General features: G+C 47.5%; 1 protein-coding gene across 1 annotated transcript in view; it reads right to left on the minus strand.

The window, feature by feature from the left end:
* The window catches only part of LOC147701913 (cytosolic phospholipase A2 gamma-like), a 1,137,524-nt gene that overhangs the window by 836,033 nt on the left and 279,150 nt on the right, over positions 1-22,341 (minus strand). The gene's annotated exons all lie outside the window — the stretch shown is intronic.

Genomic DNA, 22,341 nt, shown 5'->3' on the forward strand with positions numbered 1-22,341 from the left:
TATAGCAAGCCTTTTACCCTATTTGTGACAGAACGTGACGGAACAGCACTATCCGTCCTCAAACAAGACCAAGCAGGAAGAAACAGACCCTGTGCTTATTTTTCTAGCACATTGGACCCCGTAGCACAAGCTTTGCCTGCATGTCTGAAATCTGTTGGGGCTACAGCCCTGGCCATAAGACAAAGTGATTCAATAGTGTTAGGACATCCTCTGATAGTACAAGTACCACATGCTGTGGAAGTCCTTCTGAACAGAACACAGACCCAACACCTGACTGTAGCAAGACTGACAGGATACGAACTAACGCTCTTTCAGCCACACATAGAGATCAGACGATGCAATGTATTGAATCCTGCTACCCTTTTGCCCTCAAGCTCAGATGACACGACACAACATGACTGTGTGGAAATGATCGACGTAGTGACAAAACCAAGACAAGACCTGACAGATGTTGCACTCCCAGATCCTGCTGTAACACTCTATGTGGATGGGTCGTGCATGAGGACAAGTGCTAGAGAGTTAGCGGCAGCCTATGCAGTAACAACGGACTGTAAAGTTATAGAGACCCAAAGAATTGACATTCTGTCAGCCCAAGCAGCAGAGCTTATCGCTCTGACACAGGCCTGCATATGGGCAAAGCAAATGAAAGTGAACATCTATACCGATTCCCAATACGCATTCGGTGTAGTTCACAATTTTGGAGTGTTGTGGCAGGAAAGAAGTTTCCTTACCTCACATGGGGCCAAGATACAACATGGTCCCCTGATTCAAGCCCTACTACATGCCATACACCTACCTACAGCCATAGCTATTCTGAAATGCAAAGCACATACCAAAGCTACAGACACCATATCCAAAGGAAATGACTTAGCGGACCGGACTGCTAAACAGACAGCCCAGAGTCCAGTGAACACCTCAGAATCTCAGGTACCAACACAGACTGTCACTATGGTAGTGAGAGACCCCTTGAAAGATGTGCTAGACATACAGACACATGCCACCACAGATGAAATAAAGAAATGGGCTGAACAAGGAGGGGTCCAGACAGATCAAGGTTGGATGACCAAAGACCGAACAGTGTGGTTTCTCCCTGATTCCATGGTACAAGTCATAATTGACACGGCCCATAGCCCCACCCACCTAGGCGAGAAAGGTATGCTGGATAGTTTACGGAATATCTGGTTTAACAAACATCTGAGGGGGAGGAGCTACGACACCAACCAAGATGGCCGCATAGTCTCCCAGCTCCGCTGACCTCCGTCCTTCGCTCTATTATCCTGTCGCCTATCCTGGTTACCTGCACCGGATCCGTGTGTGTGATCCGACCTGCTCTCCAGTGGTGCAATCCCGGAGTTTCTCCGCCGTTGTGGAGTGGAGTTACGTCGATGATCGTTTGAGGCCTAACACAGCAGGGACGCCGGGGTCTCGAGTGCGGGCTCTGCCGGGTCCAAATTGAATAACAACGGACTGCTGAATGAGGTTGGGTCCGCTCTCTGGAACACTCGGACTTTTTGATTGGTCTGCTACCACCAGCTGCCTGGTGCCCTACAGTAGGTGAGGTGATGAGTGACACACGGTGCTGTGTCGCGGGGGTCCCTGACCGGGGGGTTCGGCATTTGCATTGTCAATCCCCCTGGGTCGGTGCCTCGCAGCGTACTACTGCTTGCTAACCATCAGTCCCTCATGGCTTACTCCTGCTCCGCCTAATTTTGCCCCGGAGAAGGCGCCTCTCCGTGGGGACCATCATGCTGGAGGAAGAAAGGCATCTAGCGGAGCAGGCTCGAACTGGCCCGTCATTACGAACAGTGCTGGAGGCACTCATTGCACTTAAGGGTACCATTGAAGTCCAGACTTGCAATTTGTTGTCTGCGACGGAAGGACTCACAGGCCTGAGAGCGGATTCTGACTCGACACCCGTGCCCCAGCAGCTAGCCTGCATTTCGATAGATGTTTCGGAGATTTGTTTTGACCCGGCGCTGAAAGCAGAGTTTGCCCCTATTGTACTGGATTTACCTGACTGCACTGTGCCCGATCACCCAATGGAGCTGTTGGAACCCCCGACTGTGTATCCCTTGGAACATTTACATGTCGTCCCCATTCTGGAACTTTCTACTTTTCATCTTTTGCTGTTTCGGACCTTGTCGACTCCCCTCCCCATGTCAGTCTCACAAGATGGCGGATGGAGTAAAGCTTGGCTTCGGAGACAGGGAGGGGCAACATTGGCACCAACCATCTACATTGAGATCTGCCGTTCTTTCCTCCTCCGTTTACTCCTGTTCTGTAGACTTTTGCAGTAATTTGTGGAAGGGTCTTTCTTTAATTGACGACTTTAGTGAATTTGATCGACGGGCCAGGGTTGAGATTGTTATCTGGGTCTCTCATTGTGGTACTGGGTTTAACTGGATTGCTTTCTTGACCTAACGGAGTCCGGGGCTGGGCTGGCTACGATGGGTGAAAGGAGACCGGGAGTCCGTAGAAATATGCCCTCCTCCGATTTCCCTCACCGAGTGGGGCTCTTTGCCTTTTCTTTCTTTCTCTTCTTCTATATTTCGGGTTCTGATTACTGGGCGACAGGCACGCTGCGAGGGAAGTGGCCGTAGTCATCAGCAGGGGTGCAGGGTGGGGGGGTTATGGGGATGGGTGTTCATTTTTATTTTTGTTCTATGGCCTCTTTTCTTCCTTCTCTTCCCTTGTCTTCTTCTCTTTTTCCTTTTCCGGGTTAGTGTAGTGGGTTCGGCTTTCTTACATCCTGGTTTCTAAATCTGTACCTTGACTTTTCTGAGTTTTGGTGCTCTGGGGCGGACAAAATGCTGGAGTTGATGAATAATAATGTGCTAGTTTATCCTTATGTCTTAGGTCTTAACTCCGTTGACTTATTTTATGGCGAGTTTATTTTGGACACGTTGTTTCTTTGCTCGCCCCCTCTTTTGTGATCCGAGACACTGTGCAACACCTGACTCTTCCTACTTATTATTTTAAAATGAAAACCTCCTATCCTGTGTCCAAATTGAACTACCTTTGCAACCGATCCGTTTTGTGAATTGATATCCTATGCTCTCCAGGGAGGCGGGTTTGAAGTTTGCGGGTAATAACATACTAAAATTCTTAGAGGCCAGCCCTGGGGGTTGTAGGCCCTTGTCTGTATTTGATTGCAAATGTTAAATAAAGGTTTTCAAAAAAAAAAAAAACATCTGAGATCTGCAGCCAAACAAAAAGTAAAAACTTGCATGATATGTTGCCAATTTAATCCTGGTAAAGGTTTATCAGTAGAACAAGGTGGATTCCAGCCTTCTGATCATCCCTTCGAAGTCCTCCAAATGGATTATATCCAGATGGACAGATGTAGAGGGTACAAATATGTGCTAGTGGTAGTGTGTACACTGACACGATGGACTGAAGCATATCCCGTCCCAGACTATGGTGCCCAGACAACCGCTAAGCAATTAGTGAGAGAATTCTTCCCCAGGTATGGGTTACCAAGGGTCATTTATTCAGACAATGGACAGCCTTTCTCCTCCAAATTACTGGAGGCTGTTTCTCTTTTGTTGGGATATTCCTGGAGATTCCATTGTGTCCGACACCCTCATGCAGCTGGCTTGGTAGAAAGGCACAACCAGACCTTGAAAACAAAACTAGCCAAAGTATGTGCAGAAAAAGGGATAGACTGGGTCACTGCCCTCCCGGTCGCTCTCTTTTATATGCGAATGGTGGCACATTCCCGGACGGGACTGTCCCCTTTCGAAATAACATTCGGGAGACCTCCTAACATCTGGGGTGTCCCTTCTCCTAGAAAACTGACTGACATTGATTCTAATATGTTGACAGTTTACCTGGCTTCCTTGATGTCTGCACTCCAATCTTGTCGCTCACAGGTTACATCAGCATTTCCAGACCACACCACGCCTGGAGAACACACCATCAGGCCCGGGGACTGGATATTGGTCCGAAATTTCGATCGTACCAGCCCCCTGGAGAAGAGATGGACAGCTCCTAAGCTGGTCCTCCTGACCATGAGGACCGCCGTCAAAGTAGAAGGATGCAAAGGATGGCTCCACGCTAGCCACTGTCGGAAATTTTTTGGACCTACACCCACAGACACTGTGCCTTGTTCAACAGCTACAAACGCCCCGGATATAATTTCACCACTTCCAGAACCCACTCCTCAACAGGAATACAGATCGCGGCTGCGATCTCACCAAAAACAGACTAAAGACATTGCACCTGATCATAACGCACCGGTGGCTAATTAAGCCCAGGAACAAGCTCTTGGTGAAGCGGCTGCTGGGAGACGTTTTGATCTCGTGTCCAGAGACATCTTGATACTAAATCCATAGACATCATGAGGAGAAATGACGCGGTGCGTCAATGGAAAAAGACTAATTATGTAAAATTACTGCATAGCAGGTTCTCGATCTTTCTGTTTACAATGTTGCTTGTTTGCTGTGTAGCAGCCTGCCTGGGATGGATCTTATGTACAGTTTTTCCTCCACACTCTTCCACACTTGTAAAGAATACCACTATGCATTCCTACGTTGATCTTCCCCCACACCTCGAGGACAGAAGAAAGGAAATAATAAATAATACATTCATTTCCACCCTCCATAAACACCAGCTCATAGTCAACAAGACAAACTGTTGGGTTTGTGGCTTGATGCCACATTCCGTGCATAAGGGAATGCCCTTTTTCTCCCTCCCGTTTGGTTATTCAGGATCCGCTTATGCCTTAGCCATGATATTCTCTGCCTCAGTCAGAAACATTCCCCCGACCAAATTGAAAAACGAAAGTAATTGGAACGAGGTAAAGACCAAAATAGTAAAGGCTGTTTCTAAAATGGTGGATCTCACTGTTACCTGGGGGAACGCCGAAGATCACGAAAATATCAGTTACTCCCAGTTCCATGACATTGCTTCCTTCAGGGAAATGTTTTCCGTCGAACAAAGACGGACAGATCAAGGAGGTTGGGTAGTACCGCAAAACGGCCGGTTTTGCATAAGGAGGAAGGGAAAAGGAGAAGTAATGGGGAACAGCGAGTGTGATAGGACATACACACTGCCCGCTCCCGATTTTCCGACCATAGTAACTGCCCCAAACACCTATTTCATTTGTGGACCCCATGCGTGAACCTGGTTGCCCCAAGGCTGGTCTGGAAAGTGCTACATCGCATTCCTATTACCACCGACTTACACAGCCCCTGCCAATTACCACCTGATCGACCCTCTGACCCAAGTTAGAAGACAACGAAGGGGGGTCATAGATGCAGAAGATACTACAGGACAAGAAGTAGCAGACTTTTTAAAGGTTTTCTCCCTTTCTGGGGACCTATGGCAAATAGTCGACACATCCGGCAACTAACCCGTGTAGTTCAGGCCGCCATGGATGAAACAACGGGTACTTAAATAACATTACAGCTGAGGTACACTGCAGCACCGTATAGTTTTAGATGTCCTGTTAGCCGACCGTGGTGGTGTGTGTAAGGTAATAGGGTCCAGCTGTTGTGTATTTATTCCAGACAACGCCCCATCAGTTTATTCTGCTATCTCCCGCCTCCATGTTTTATCCGACAAATTGGATATGGACACCGGCACATGGTCCCTGACCGGCTGGTTGTGGGACCTCCTGTCCGCCTGGGGGTGGAAGGCACTAACAGTCCTGGGCCTCGTTTTTGCCACTATCTTCACCTGTTGCCTCTGTGTCCAGTGTGGCCCCGCCCTTTGTGGACTGTGTGCCACTTCCTGTACTCCTCGTCCACGAAACAGAAGAAAGAAAAATGAAATAATTATGTTGCAGGAGCAAGTATACGACCTGATGAATATAGAAATTGATTAAGAATTTCTGTAATAGGGTTTCTATGGGACAAGGAGGGAATGTGGAACTTGACTAAAAAGCTCCCTTTTCCCCTGGTGTCCCATCATGCACCCTATCCACCCTAGCATCGACCAGGCAAGCCGATTCTCCTACTTCAAGCACAAATCCCGTTGTACCCCCTCTTGCCTGCTCTCTTTCGCATAAAGCTGACACATGCAAAGAATAATGTCCAGCTACCATGTAACCTACGGGTTTCGTCCCGTTCGAGGTTTTCCCTTAGACTAGAACGGAGTCAGTCGGATGGGTGACTCGGAAAACCCCCCTCCCTAACTCTGTCACCGAACGAGCAGCTCTCGCTCATCAATGATTTCCTAGTTTGCGAGGACAGCCACGGGTTGGGTTAACAACCAAGGGAAAACCTAATCACGCACACTAGACAGCCACGAAGAAGAATAGTTTACTACAGCCCATTTTTCCTTTTCCCAGCTACACACACATACCATTGTGAGACATCACCGCCCTTGTGTACGAAGTAAAGAACGCACAATGCCTCTTCTTCTTTACCTTTCTGACAGAAATGACCCTGTGACAATGCCTCGATTCCCTGTCCTCAGATACTAGCAACTCTGTAACTTGTCACCATAATTGCCCCGATGCAATATGTTTGTCTATGTGTAAATTTTTTGGGGAAATTATAGAAATTCCGAACGGCGTAAATAACTAGTTTTTTATTTACCACAGGTGTAGTGTTTTAGGGTTTAGGGTATGCTTGTAGTGTTTGTGCAGTGTAGAATCATGCTAGGGTGTAGTGGTTTAGGGTAGTATTGTAGTGTTTGTGCAGGGTCATGCTGGGGGTAGTGTATTAAGGTACTGTTGTAGTGTTTGTGTAGGGAAGTAAAGTGCTTTATGGTAGTGTTGGGGGGTCCTGCTGGCTAGTGTAAATATAGAAAAAAGGACTGTGTGTCAAGGGTGGGTGGTGCAGGGGTACTACATTAGAGTGTAGGGAAGGGTAGGGTAGGGTAGGGTACTCTTACTTACCATTACAACTTTTACAACGAGTATACCTTTAACATGCATGCCTTTGCATTGTAAAGGCATGCGTGGTAAAGGCATATTCGTTGTAAAAGCTTTTGTTATTTTAATTTGCGGCCTAATAGTACATGCGGTATTATTTTTACGGTCTGATGGTATGCGGCCTGTTTGTCTGTGGTATAACGTCACATATTCATAATGTCCCGCCCCTACCGCAGCTAACCCAACGCCATCTTATGCCTGAACCATGCGACCAGACCACCCCTGCTGTAACTCTGAACTGGGTGAAGACGCACAGCTGTCCTGGACTGGACAGCATGTCCAGGGGGCGGGGGATGGACAAACAAGCATAACAGGCAATTGAATGCTGTTGTGTGCCAGTTCGAGTGTGAGGAGAGGAATCAGGAACTCATGCCCCGTAGCAGCTGCCAAGACGAGTTACTCAGCAGAGGGCCGGGACGGAGCCGGGGTTACTCTAAGTGTGTGCGTCCTGCAACAAAAGCAAACACCAGCGGGAGCCCTTGCGCCCGACGGGGCAAAGGGCCACCTGGGACTCATAGTACCATCAGGAGACACTCCCCACCCCCAAGCACATAGCATGCATGCAAATAAATACACACCACACAAATTTTGTTATTGGGAAAAACTGCATACAACGTTATGTAATATGGTGGGTTATCTTACAGGCGATCCAGGGCAGGCAGCATTCTCACCACCTGCCCGCCTGATGAGCCAAGCAGCACTGGGGCAAACCCCATCTGTGCTGCCCCTTCTGGTGATCCTCCTCCCAGATCACGTGACACTTATTGCTCACACCCCTTTCAGGGCGGAGCGTAGCAAGGCAAGCCCCCTGTTGTTCAGGCCCACAATCACCCGAAGTACAAATGGGGCACCAAGATGGTTTCCAGGAACCTCCAATGAGGCTCCTGGGCTCTGGTACCCCTATGTGCCTTGCAGAGGTACCCTTATGTACCCATTTGCTTCCAGATCACCCTGTAACTCCCCCACAGCTCTGGCAGCAGCCACCGTTGCTGACAAAGCTCCCACCAAAACAGCTCCATTCTCCTGCAACTTCTCATATACAGGCCCCCTGCCAACAAGGGCAGGAGACCCCATCTATATCCCAGTGACCCTTGACGTTAGACCACCAGAGTCTCATGACGAACCCCTTTCTGGCAAGTGAACTTGTGCCAAGAACTAGGTCTCCCATTAGAGAATTCCGTTGTTTTACATGACCCTGCCCCATGCCACTCGGGCGGGGTAAATTCAGGCACTATGGTTCACATGTCCCCCTGAATTTGCTGATCGCACCTAACTGCAGCGTGTGCCTTGCACACCTGTGCCCCACATCTTAAGGGGAAGTAGCCCACTTGTTAGCTGATAACTCCCACACCCGCCTGCTCACTTAGGCAGTTAGAGTGAAAAGGAATATACTTTTAGTATTTGCACAGCCATTCTGCTTTCTTAATCATACCGCACATGGTTGTCCATAACTATAAGTATGTGACAAAGAGCAAGGGATCGACAATTCAGCTCCTTCTGTGGTGAATCCCCCTGGGCCTACCGACTCACAGAATGTCTGAATTATGCCGTGCCCACTGCCGGTCATATGGTGCCTACCTTTAAGGAATGACTAAGTCCTACTTACCCCCTCACTAGCATATTCACGAAACGGGGATCGTGGGGGCTTCACCTGTCCAAACTGAGCATCCCCAGGGGTTGAAAAAAACCTGTCCTGCTGAAATTAAATTCCTGAAGCACACTAGACAAGCCACATGCTCTATTGCTTAGTCTTTCGTGCTTGACACCTTGTAATCCCCATATCTTGGGATGGCAGCACAGGATGACCTTAGACAGTCCGCTTGGTGTTCCACGATAAACCACAATGGTCATGAGGACCTAAAAAGCACCCAATTCTCACCTGGGTGTACCTCAAACTTGAGGATGACTTAACACGGCTCTAAGGCCATAGAGCTACATCTTACCTATTTACTGGTTGTTGCCACTTGGCACTTTTCCAGTTGCAGCACTGTGTTTAGTGAAGCGCGCAAGCCCCCAGGGCCCTCTGTCACTGGATAGACAGTATATGTTACCCATTTTGTGCCTCACCATACAACACCGCCTGCCTTAATGTGCCACTTTGTAAGCAATTGAGTGCCTAACTTCTCTTCCCCCTGAAAAGATATCAACCGCAAGGCCAAAGGCACCCGTGGATTAACCTATTTACAGGGTCTTGCCACCTGGCACCCTTCTGGATGGTGATATAGATGCCGCTGTGGTCTAGGTCTTTTTTGTGAAAATAAGGATTGGACTGACCAGGATACTTTACACGAGATGTAGGTACAGGCGGTGGATGGTCGCTCACCGCGGTGGTGGCACCTTTCATGGACAAGGATTAGCCCAAACGTGTTACTGCTTTGTGCTTGACGCGGGCTCAGGTGGTGAATGGTGGTTCACCACGATGGGGGGGAACCTTGTAGGAACAAGGTTTGGCTCGGCTAATGGTTACTCGGAAAGCCCATTGCAGTGTGTGGATGGTCGTCCGCCGGGAAAAGCACTGTGGGGAAACTTTAGATGCACTGGAACTGGACGAGTAAGTGGTACTGCGTAGGTTGGCGCCTTTAGCGACCAATGACTCACAACAATAGTAAGTTATATGGGACGCAAGCTTGTGTGGTGGATTGGTCGTCCACCGGGTGTTGCGGGCTGGCCGATGGGAGGGAAAGGTGCCCAGGAACTGAAGGGGTGGGACAGGTAACCGCCCTATGGGGGTTCCCTGGTTGGAGGTACTTTGGAGGTGTGGTGAGTCACATACAAGTGGATCCACCCCTGGGGGGGGAGAACGGTACATGGGTGACTGATAGCTGAGTGCGGATGCTATGAAGGAGATTCAACAGAGGATGCTTGGAGGGCAAGTGAAGGTGAGAATGGGGAGAGGAAGGAGGTCACCGGGTGAATGGGGAAGAGTGAAACAGGAGAGATGGTTTTGAAAAGGATGAATGGAGAATGAGTTGGTATGGGGATGGGAAAGTATATTTATTGCATTTATGTACTGTTTAATAAAGTTCAAATGGTTGCAACCTTATCCTAATAAAATGGCCTTTTACGTTTCAAGTAACAGCTTGGAGTGTAGTTTTTGCGCGATGCCGGCCCCCGGGGTAAGTGAAGGTCGCAGACCAGTCTTCCCTCGGGACAATCCGCGCAAGGCCGGAAGGCCAAGGTGTCGGCGGGATTTAGAGTAGGGGGGAAGGGGCGGGAGTTTAAGAAGGCATAAAAGGCGTCAGGAGAGGAGGACCCGGCCTCTTCCTGACACCCTAGCACCACCAGGGGGTTTAGAGAAAAAAGTTTGTCCACCCACCCACCCTACAGGTTTTAGGTGGAGGGCAGGATACTAGGTGGTCTTAGCGTGCCAGTTTAGGGCAGGTTGCATGGTAGCGATGTTGCAGTACTTTGGAGGGGTGGTGAGTCACATACGGGCGGATACACCCCTCGGGGTGGAGAACAGTACACGGGTGACTGATAGCAGGGCGCAGAAGCTATGAAGGAGATTCAACAGAGGATGCTTGGAGGGCAAGTGAAGGCGAGAATGGAGAGAGGAAGGAGGTCACCGGGTGTATGGGGAAGAGTCAAACAGGTGAGATCGTTTTGAGAAGGATGAATGGAGAATGAGTCGGTATGGGGATGGGAAAGTATATTTATTGCATTTATGTACTGTTTAATACATTTTAAATGGTTGCAACTTTGTCCTAATAAAATGGCCTTTTACGCTTCAAGTAACAGCGTGGAGTGTAGTTATTGTGCGAGGAGGGGAGCTTCGCTAGGATCGCTGGCCCTCCTCCCCTAACACAACCTGAGCCTACGCCTTTCCAAGTACTGGCCCACGCTGTGTGGAGCAACAAGCCTAATTTCCCCCAAGCTCCCTCCCCGTTCTACAGCGATCTGAACACGACCAGTCTGGGGCACTGGCCCCGCATCCCGGGAGCCCCCGTCCCCGGAGGACTATGTTGTATATTTATACTTACTTCAACATGGCTACTTGGTTTCAGTAGTCCTTTCTTATAGTTCCTATCTTACCAATCTCCCATAGCACCTAAGAGTGTTCAATCTGGTATGTGTGATTCCAAACTTGGCAGTTGATGGTCTGGTTAGCTGTGAGATTTACTGCTCTGCTGTCTTATCTTTACTATCTTAATAAAAATATCTTAATAACCTGAAGATGTGTCCTACTGCCTCCTAATCTACTTACAACATTTTGGAGACGAGGATGGAATATGAACCCACGCTAGCATGGTTTATATGTGAAAGGGATCACAACTTGTCTCTACTGGCATGCATCTCTGCGTTAGTTATGTGCTTAAAGAGGCAGAACAGTAAATAATACGAGCCTTCGTAAGATTGTTGTACACAAATGGACACAATTACGCAGTAAAATCCTTGACAACACTGCCACCTTGAGGATTTTTTAAATATTTTATGTGTGGCTCATTTTAAAAAAATGAAGAATTCGATCGTCACAATATGGATTTAATTTTCTATTCTCATTAAAACTAAAGGATTTGGAGTAAAAGTGAGAAGAGTCAATCTAAGAACTGTTACAGTAAATAGTTTAATGGTGATGTTCATTAGCCTTTTTACAGTAATGTCACAGAAGAAGCACAAAAAAAAGAAGCGTTTGTAGATTCTGTATTGCAAATATAAATTGGGAAAGCTTGTTTGGCATCCACCATCAATTTCTGCAGGGAGTAATTCATTTTATTCCAGTGTTTGACAGAGAGCAGCTCAAAGTCAAGTGAGGCAGATTTGCATTCAAACCCCAAAAAATCAGACTTAAAGTCAGTAGAAGTGATTGTTTAAAGTTATTGAAAGACTGTAGATTTCAGGAAATGAAATCCAAAATGGAAAATTGGAAAGTGGCAATTTCTATTTCAAAATTCACCTGGTGAGAAAATATTGCGACCCAAGGTCCAATTCAGGGAAAACTAAGGACTGTGAGAGTGATTCTTGAACCTGGACCAGGACTGACAGAATCAGATCAACGAGAGGACAATACAAGTCCAAGGACCAGATGAACCAGAGGGGGACAAAGTAAGGTTCCAGAATCAGTTCTGGGAGAGGACGAAGAATGTTCCAGGACCGGAAGGGGAAAAGGTCCCAGAATCTAACCGGAGAGGACAAAGGACGTCCCAGGACCGGAAGGGGACACAGGTCCCAGATTTAGAACCGGGAGAGGAAATGGACGTCCCAGGACTGGAAGAGGACAAAAGTCCCACAATCAGTACTGGGAGTGGACAAAGGGAGTCCCAGAATGGGCAGAATTCACGACCAAGATTCGTGAAGGACAAGAGTTCCAGTACCACAACAAAAAGTTGTGACCAGGTGGTTCTCATAACCGGGATAAATGTTCCGCGATTTGAACCAGGCTTATAGCCCACAGTACTGAGACAGTTAGTCCAAAAAAGAAATAAAATTTAAAAGTAACCCAGAGGCCTGAATTTCAACTAGAGGCTCATAACCCGAGAATGAGAACCAGAACCTAGACACCTTCCAGAACTTCATCTTGGACAAGAGATCTAGTTCTAACTTTTTCTACAGGAACATTCTTCCAGAATTTTTGACCCATTGAGGCACTTGTTGAAGTGTTCTATCTTCAACAATTAGCTGTAAGCCGCGACGGACAAACACTGATTGGAGAAGGTAAACTGTCTATTCCTGTTTTTTTCTGGCCACAATGACGGATTGTAGAGAGTAGACTGGCTCTTCATGTTTTGTCAATCGAAGGGGAGAAGGTGGTCATCATGATCTTCATCATCATTCTCATCTTGATCCTGATTCTCTTCCTTCGTGTTCTGGAAGTTCATGAGGTCGCTGACTTCATACGTGTTATATGTTTTCTTCTTCGTGTTTCTCCATGCTTTAACTCTTACTATGTGTTTGAGTCTTTCATTTTTGTTTTATCTGTAAAGGGAGAAGATATGTGGTATATTTATAATTACTTCAATATGGCTACTTGGTGTCGGTAGTCCTTTCTTAGTGATCCTATCTCACCAATCTCCCATAGTACTTAAGAGTGTTCTATCTGGTATGTGTGATTCCAACCTTGGCAGTTGATGGTCTGGTCAGCTGTGAGGTTTACTGCTCTGCTGTCTTATCTTTACTATCTTAATAAAAATATGTTAATAACCTGAAGACATGCCCTGCTGCCTACCTAATCTACTTATAACAGAATACAGTCATGGCACTGCCCGAGCTTTGCAGCCTTGCCTAAGGGGGAGGGGGGAAGGCGTACCCACCACAGCTCCCGACTTGCAATTCACAAAATTGAGCCTTGTGGCAATATTGTCGTAAAGACGGATTCAAGGCCAAACAATTATGTCCTGAGAACCCAATAGAATTACGGACAGAGTGCTGACTTATCAGACACTCACCCATAATCGTTGCGACCACTACAGGCACGCAGCCCACCAGCCGCCTCTTGCCGGACAGCCTCTATGGCTATACAGGTGCCGGCCGGTGCTGAGCTTGACCAGGCTGGAAGCCAGCGGGGCTCAGAAGCTCTCTGGCTGGAACCTGGCTCCCGAGCAAATCGCCGAGCAGCCTGAAAACCCCTCCCTCCTCTGCCTCCATTGAGGTCCCTCACAGCCAACATGCTGGCGTGAATAACGCTGAAGGCCTCATGTGGTCCGGATGACCCCAACCGATGGAATGCGGGGCAGAGGTTGATAAAAGGGGGGGGCAGCACTAACCTTGCTTCCAATCGCCAGGCACAACCATGCTGCTACAATCAGACGGCGTGTCCTGCGAGGAAGTGGCCGCGCGTGTCCGTTTCGATGACAAAGCAGTCATCAGCGTGGTGAGGGGGACATATATACCCCTCACCCCGCCTTGCGCACCGGACATGACACTGCACTGCCCGCACCCAGGAGGGGACTCTCCTAGAGCCTCCCTCTTGAGTGGCTTCCTCCGGTGGCCTAGGGCTGCCGCAATTGTTCCCCTTGTATGCACGACTCCTCGCACTACCAGACCGGGGTCGAGCAACCGGACCCAGGATGAGGAATTGCTACAGAAAGGACAACGTGCAAACATCAGTTAGTCAGTGCACAAAAACCAGTGGCTGACTGATCCAGACAATGAAGCTTATTTACACTGCACAGACTACAAATTACAGTTATAGGGGGTGCAGGGGAATTAAATGATATAAAACAGAAAACTTACCTCACAGCCGGTCCGCGCCACCTCTGCTCCCCTTGGCGCCTTCACGAATGGCACTGGAGTGGACTGACAACCCCTCTCAGCCAATCCTGACACTGCCAGCAACGCCAGGATGGGCTTAGGGCGCGGTTATTACTCACCTGCCTGCCCATTAGGAGACCAAGATGTGAGCCTTTGTTCAACCCTCGCTCTCCTAATGGGCATTCGCCAGCCAGAGCAGAAACTACTGTGCATGACTGGGCATGGCGCAAACATTCGCAGACCTTCCCCACTCATGCGCACTTGTGCTGCTGCCTGTTGCCTGCCCCCTGGTCTGACTCTGACAATCATGTCAGTCAACATGACACTGGACCTCCCACCCCCTTCAGATGAAGGGGGTGGGCGGTCCAACGTCATGCTGACTGACATGATTATCAGTTATCCCTCGGCGTCTTTGAACTTAAGTAAACTGATTCAGTTTACTTAAATTCAGAGATGCTGAGGGAGCTTTGGGCGGGGGGCTACGCCCCAATGGACGCACCGTTCCTGTACAGGGGATGTTTCTAAGAATCTTCATGCATAATAAATGAGGCTAGTTTATAAGAAGCTGATCAATAATTTATTCAACACATAACTGGGTAAAAGCCCAGTGCTAGAACTATTTTGGAGAGCAAGGTAGTGCAGCTACCTAGGCCTAGATTGGGGTACAATGGGGTCCATAACATTTTTTGGATTCTTATACTCGTATGTGAGATCAAAAGGGCATCATCTGCTTGAAACTAGACATGGGATCAGTTTTCCTCAAAGCAATGAGGAGTGTGTTTTTACATTCTCTAGGTCCATGCACAGATCAGCTAGATAGATATTAAACATGTTGGCGACATATACCTGCTTCAGACCCACTGTACTGTAGATTTTCATATGACCCAGCTACTTTTCCCAATTTCTACCTGTAGCCAAGCATCTGCATAAAGCAACATAATGTTGTTTAAGATTGCAGATGGAATTCTCCATTGTGCTAATTTTTACTGTTAACTTATAGGGGCAGAGTTGAAGGCAGCTGTAAAGTCTATGAAACAAAGGTAGAGCATAGATTTTGTTGACATGTTGGGTCCATAAGGGTTGATAGCTACAGTTTCAATCCCATTCCTAAATCTGGTTTGGCATAGGGGACAATCTACTGTACATTTACCAATTTCTTCGGATCCCTCAGGAGCAACCCTGCAAAGTATTAGCCTCATTGTCTGAAAGTGACATAAATTGAAATTTTGATGGATTTGTAGTCTTGCCCTCTTTATGGACATGGTGAATTATTGCCCCCCAAAAAGGATCTGGGTTTTGATGGTTTGTTGCACAATAGTTAAAAAGAGAGTTTAGTACATCTGCCCAAAGTTCTGTATTGATTTGAAAAAAATGCTGTGGAACCCCATCTGGTCCTATTGACCTCAAATATTCTATTTTAATAAAAAATTAAATCTTCTTTGGAATATGTTATCAGGGAGACCTAAATCTTTTCTTGTGGTTCGAGATTATCTTTTTGGGCCTTGCCATCTTCATTATGAGTTTTAATTATGAAAGTCACCCATTCATGCTTCAGGATGTTCCCATTGTTTGATGCATTGTTACCCTCTTCATAGTTGTTCACTATAACCCAGAATGTTTTTGGGTTTCTAGCCTTACTGGCATGTAGCAATCTGACCAAGAAGTTGTCATTTCTTTGTATCTTGCTTCCCAAATCTGCCTTTTATATTCATTCCTTAAGATTTTAATTGTGCTTGCTGCTCAAAATGTCAGTCAAACCTTGAGTAATGCTTCCAGAGTTTGAGTTGCCTTCCTAGATCCTCTTTTGTTGATATTAATTCATTTGTAAACTAACAGTTTTTTTTTACTTTACAGTCAGGATATATCCCGGATTCCATTTAGACGAGAAATCTATTACCAATCTTTTGATTGCTGAAGCCCATATTTTTATTGGGCAGTCTGACCTTTCATCCAAGGTGTCCAGGAGTTTTTAGCTGGTTTCCAGAAAACCATCAGCTGCCTGATCTTCTTTATTCTTTTTAGATTATGTGCATTTATTACATTTCCTGGGGGCTTTACCTTTTCATGTGAGCTTTTTTGCCGTCTAGATCTAAGTGCAGCAGGAAATGATCACTTTGTTGTTGTTGGTCAATCTTATAAACCTTTATATATCTAAACAATAAAAGACTGAGTAATGTATAGGCTGTGATTGAAACAGCCTTGCTAAAATGCAGGTACCTGCTGCTGTCTGGCCTCTTTGATTCTCATGTTGACTCACATGCCCGCTTAGCTGCAAAGGCTTAATGATTTTTCACCTGGTAGATGTCTTTTTTTCAGGTATGGAGTCTGTTGTTTTGGGATGTTCCACTGAACATCCTGTAACGTTATCATCCTATCTTCATGGGGAGTGTGGAATAAGTTCATGTTGGAGTCGCCTTTGAGCAGTTTTGAAGCTCTATCATGCCCTTGTACTGTAGTTAAGATAAATCCTCCAACTTCTGGATGATCCTGCGCTTGTCCAATAAATGGAGATTTATGTAGATGTTCACTATGACCAGCGGCTCCTGGTATACCAGTTTTCAATTGTATCACTAAAGCCCAGGCTTCATCTAAACCTGATTTACCTTGGCAGATTGTTCTGTTACAATATAAATTATTTATTAATTTTGAAGGTTTTATATAGGGTGAACAAGAACCTTGTGGGTATCAGAGCGATTTACAGGGGGAGACACAGAACAAAAGTAAGATGTATGCCGTTATTATGTCATGCTATTGATAGTTAGAGAGGTGTGTGCGGAAAGACATAAAATGCAGAGGCATCTAAAAAATAGTAGGACAACATCCGTTATGTGGGTCAGATTTGTTTATCATGGAAGTTTACTTATGAGTAGTGAAGCGCTGACCGCTGGTCCAGTCCAGCACTCCGCAGAAGCTGAGGTCAGCAGTCGCTTCCGCTCCGGCTCGAAGCCCTCCCCAGCACTAGTTCGCGCCTGTAATGTTCCTCAGGTCGTTCTCTCGATTATTTGCCTGCTGTTGCCGATCCGTATTGTGCTATATTCCCCTTCCTCCAAAAAGTTATTTTGCCTGGTACCTGTATTTGTTTCCTTATTTGCTCCACTGCTATTGTGCACTCATTGTTTTTTTCCCATTTCTGTTTACTTTTCCCGCTGCTCCTCCCCTGCGGCCGTGCCCCCGACACAGCCTCCGCTCCCGACACAGCCTCGGCTCCCGCCTCCCTACTTCTGGTCACGCCCTCCTCCCCTACTTAATGCCTCTGCGCAGCAGTCACGACGCTGGTGCGCCAAAGGCGCGCCTAAGTCAAGCCCGCCTGTGCCCGTCCGTGCCTGGACCGTGTCCAGCACCCCTGGCTCCCATGAGCACCACGATGCCAGACGCCGATACGATGCAAACCTCTTCCACGCACTCAATGCCAGCCGAGCTACCGCCTGCTTCCAGGCCACCTCAAAGCACACCACGTACCATTCACCTGCCGAAACTGCAGCTTCGCCAGCCAGCGTACACCAGCACGTCCTGCCCCCCACCAAGGCAGGCAACAACCACCTCAGATGCACACTGCTCAACACCCGCTCCATCCATAAGCACGCCGTCAAACTCTGGGACCTGCTCGACTCATCCTCCCCGGACGTCACTTTCCTGACAGAGACCTGGGTGAACATCTTATCGGTACCCAACATTGCCATAGCCATCCCAGATGGCTACAAGAACAGCTACAGGGACCGCACCAACAGACCGGGAGGAGGAATCAACATTGTCCACAGAAATACCTTCAGAATCTCAACCAACACCGAAGACACCCTCAGCACCGCCAAACACCTGCACTTCCAGATCCACATTGATCCCAACACCACCCTCAGAGGAACCCTCATGTACAGACCCCCTGGACCCTGGCCACAGTTCATCAACTCCATCACAGATGCCGTCAGCTCCCACGCCCTGGCCTCCACAAACTGTATCCTCCTTAGAGACCTGAACTTCCACCTTGAGAACACCAACAATAGCAACTCTACCACACTACTGGACAACCTCCCCAACCTCGGCCTCAAACAGCTCATCACGACACCCACCCACTCCGCCGGACACACGCTCGACCCCATTTTCTCTGCCAGCAGCCACGACTCCGTCAGCCACAACACTGTACTCCACTGGACCTACCACCGCTGCATCCACTTCTTCAGCTACACAGTAATACCGTGATAACACTACAGATGGACACAACACAGGTTTTATAAAAATAAGTATTCTTTATATAGACTTAACACAAGACCACAAATGACATAAATCCTACACTTAAGATTGCTTAAAAGATGATTAAAGTTACTTAGTTCAATTTGATGATAAATGTGACAAAGTTCTCAGCAAAGTACCTGGATGCGTAACGCAAAGTAAACAAAAGGCTCGCAAAAGGGGAGATGTGTAAGGTTCCGTGATCCGGGGGAACCGTTGCGTCCTTCCTCAATGCTTGTGCAGGGGACTCGTAGTGAACGCTACCGGTGCGGAGGTGATGTGTAGATTCTCAGTCTGGGGGCCAGTTGCGGTGAGCAAGATGGCACCTTGATGCGATGATCCGGTTGCGATGCAAGAAGATGGCACACTTAATACGGCAATGTGATGATGATGCGATGACGCCCTGGCAGCCTTGTGATGACTCTGTACTTTGGAGCCGCGACAGGCTCTGCGACATGCTTCTCCGGTGATGCAATGGCGACTCTCTCGATGGCGTCACACTTCTCCGGTGATGCGACAGCAGGCAGCTTCCATGAACACACGCTTCCAGGGAGATGCAGCGAAGGCTCACTTCTCCGGTGATGCGAGGATTTGAGCTGCGGCAGTGACGCGCTTCTTCTTGATGCGTCATGCTTCCAGTTCCCAGCGGCACACAAGTGTCTGGAGTCAGAATTCCCAGCAAGGAAATTCAGGGGGGAGCTGGATGTGAAGTCTTATGTCCCTGAGACTTCAGCAGGAGGCAAGCACAGTTCAAGCCCTTAGAGAATATTCTGTAGATGAAAGTCCTTAAAAGTTCCTTCTCCTTTCCCTTAGCAATGAAACAACCACTGCAGGACAACCCAGCAAACAGCACACTGGCAGAGGGTCAGTTCTCATGCAGCTTCATTGGTTCTTCTCCTTGGCAGAGAGGTTCCTTGTTCCAGAAGTGATCTCATTTCTTGGGATCAGGGTCCCAATATTTATACCCAAAAATGCTTTGTTCTCTGAAGGCAGAGAGGCCTCTGCCTAGTCCAAAACAGTTTCTGAGCACTTTGTTTACATGACTCTCTTCTTCCTATCAAAGTGCAGGACAGAGACATCAGACAAGCCACAGGAGGTGGAGCCAGCATTGAAGAGGGAAGGCCCAGCCCTATTCAGGTGCAACTCCTCCTTCCCATCTAGATACGGATCTCTCTATTCACCACTGGGCTGCTCCAGCCTGTTTCCTGGAATACACCCCAGCCCTGTCACTCACAAACCCAGACAAGTAATACACAACCCAGCAGAGGCAGGCCTGGATAGTAAGGCAAGAAAATACCTACTTTCTAAAAGTGGTATTTTCAAACACAGAATATTAAAACCAACTTTACTAAAAGATGTATTTTAATATTCTGAGTTCAAGCATACTAAATTCGAATTTCTACCATGTTCCCTGAGTCAGTTGGGATTACAAGAATGTAATAATCCAACTGCCTATTCTGGCCCTTGGAGAACAGTTAGCCTTCAATAGTGAACAACAAAAATGGCTGTTTTTCAACATTAGGACATGCTACACACATCAGAGCATGTCCTACCTCATACTTTTGATGACTGAATGACAATGATTCCATTATGGTATATGGTGATTGTTGCTGCTTTGCAAATTGGTGAGGGGGTAATCAAGGTCTTGAGACCGTGTGATGTTTCCTAGAAGTGGAGACCGAGAGCAGAGTGAAGAAGGCTTTCCTCCATGGAGCTCTTCTCTTTGTGTAAAAAATAATGTTGATAGTTAACGCTCCTTTGTTCATAGAGAAGTAGGGGTCTGAGATCATTGTCTGAGGGTGTGATTTAAGACTTTTGTGTTTAAAATATTTGGCTGGTTTTTTTGTAAGGTTGGGTGGGTCCTTAATGGTGTAGGTATGTTGTCCTGCCGGCTCCATACTGGAGACAATACTTATTTGGAAAATTGTATCCAGTATGGCAAGAGGGAGATGAGGTGAGGATAGGTGGAGAAGGGAGGGGGAAATTCGGGAAAATATGAGAGGCCTTGAGTTTGAGGACAGTTTAGGGGCGTAGTTTATTTAGGGTGGGATGGTTGTGGGCTGATTGCTATAGAAAATAGTAGAAGGGGAAGTAGTGAATGAGGAGGTAGGCTGGCGGGACGTGAGAGCGTAGGGGAGAGAGAGGAGGCACTAGGGCTAAGCCTGGTCAGGCGCAGAGGTGACAGTAGTATGCAGCTTGGTAGGTGAGATGAGGCTAGTGTGCTTATCAACTAGGGTTCCATTGGATGACATCTGGTTCTGCTGCGTATGTAATAAATACTGTTTATATAATATCTATAACGTTGGGCAAAATATATATATACTAGCTTACATGTTGCACGTTGCTGCGATATCAGAAGAAAGGAAATTCAAGTAAACCCGTTATAATAACATTCAATTTACATTGTGTCATTTTTATTGAAACATATTCATTTTAATATGGAAAACATTTCAAAGTGTCGTTTTATTCTATTTATTTATTCGAGTGCTTGTGGATACACAATATTTTTTGTTTTTCTGTCTGGTGCGTACACGAATAAATAAGAAGGTTTTCTGACTCGTGAGCTGGCCACATACAGTTGTCCATGTGAGAAGCATGGATTCCACCCCACTACACACCGGAGAGTAGCCTCCTCCTCCATAACACAGTAAAAATGCCACCAGACACGCAACTGACTACCGCCCCGCGAATACCCAACTACCTGATACCTCATGGACCAAACTCCTTTTCAATCACTTTCCCCTCCTACCTCTCTACTAAAGCGAAGAAACACTTCAAACATAGACTGATCAGACAACACCCCAAGACACTATTCGTAGACACTTACCACTGCTCCTCTAGAGGGCAGATAAAAATTGACTTAATCTCCCACACTGAAAGACCCGACAACTGGACTACCATTTTTAACACACATCTCATCATTTCCAAAACTACCATTGTATCCCTCAGCCGCAAACTGACTACCTCACTCCTGAACAACCAGACGATGAACGGTAATACCACCATAACCATTTATGTGAATGCCACAGTCCTAATACAGGCCAAGAGGGCTAACCTTGAGATCTTCGACTCCTTCTTCCTCTCATTAAAAAAGGCCCCCATGATCACCTCTTGAACTGGACTGACTCCATCCCTACCCCCAGTGAGCCTCTCACGACAGATGAGGCACCAGACCCACCTCTCATCCTTGACAAGATTCCCTGCCTCAACATCCCTAGGCACCCACGGCTACTCCTCACCTCCAAACAACAATCACACCCCTGCTGGTAGTCGACCTGCCCACCCAGGCCCCACCTCCCTCCCTTTCTTCAAATCCAAGTTCGAGCACTTCCCACAAGCGCAGTCTCCCCTCAGCCCCTCCCCGTCCCCATGCCACGCGAGAACTGACCGGCAGGAGCCAGCACTCCCCCTGCCCAAGAACCCTCCCATTATCACACCAGACAACTCCTCCCTCATTAATCATCATGACTGAGACACTCACCCCTCCTTCAACATCCACCATGACAGGGACTCCCCCATCACCCAAAGGCCATGTTGCCCCAGTCATCCTCCCCCCTGTGGAAAATCCCCCTCCCCTAAGGGGCATGTTGGTCCAGATTATCTTCCTCCCTCCTTGGATAACATTACTGGAAAATCAGCTTGAAATCCTGACCCGAGGCCTGAACAAAACCCTATCCAATCTGGCCATGACTCGAAATCCCATCCAGACACCTATTGCCCTATTGACAAGATATCACTAAGCATGGGCGGAAAATCCGTTCCGCTCGCGAATTTTGCGGATTTTCAGTAAATTCGCAATCCGCAAGATTTGCGAATTTCCCGCAAAATCCGCAAATTCGCACGCAGCGGATTTTTTTTTCTTGGTGATACAATTTTGCGGCGTGCAGCGTTCACTTACCGTCATTCAGCGTTTGCCGAGTTGTTTTTCTTGATATTTTTGCGAGTGCTGCGCCATTTTGGATCTTGCTGCGGGATCCCGCGGGAGTTTGGCGACGCATCGCGAGAGTTCACAATTGCGAACATGTAGGTGCAGCGGGCAGCAACAATCT

Source organism: Lissotriton vulgaris, chromosome 7 (genome assembly GCF_964263255.1).
Source record: "Lissotriton vulgaris chromosome 7, aLisVul1.2, whole genome shotgun sequence".
Classification (NCBI taxonomy): domain Eukaryota; kingdom Metazoa; phylum Chordata; class Amphibia; order Caudata; family Salamandridae; genus Lissotriton; species Lissotriton vulgaris.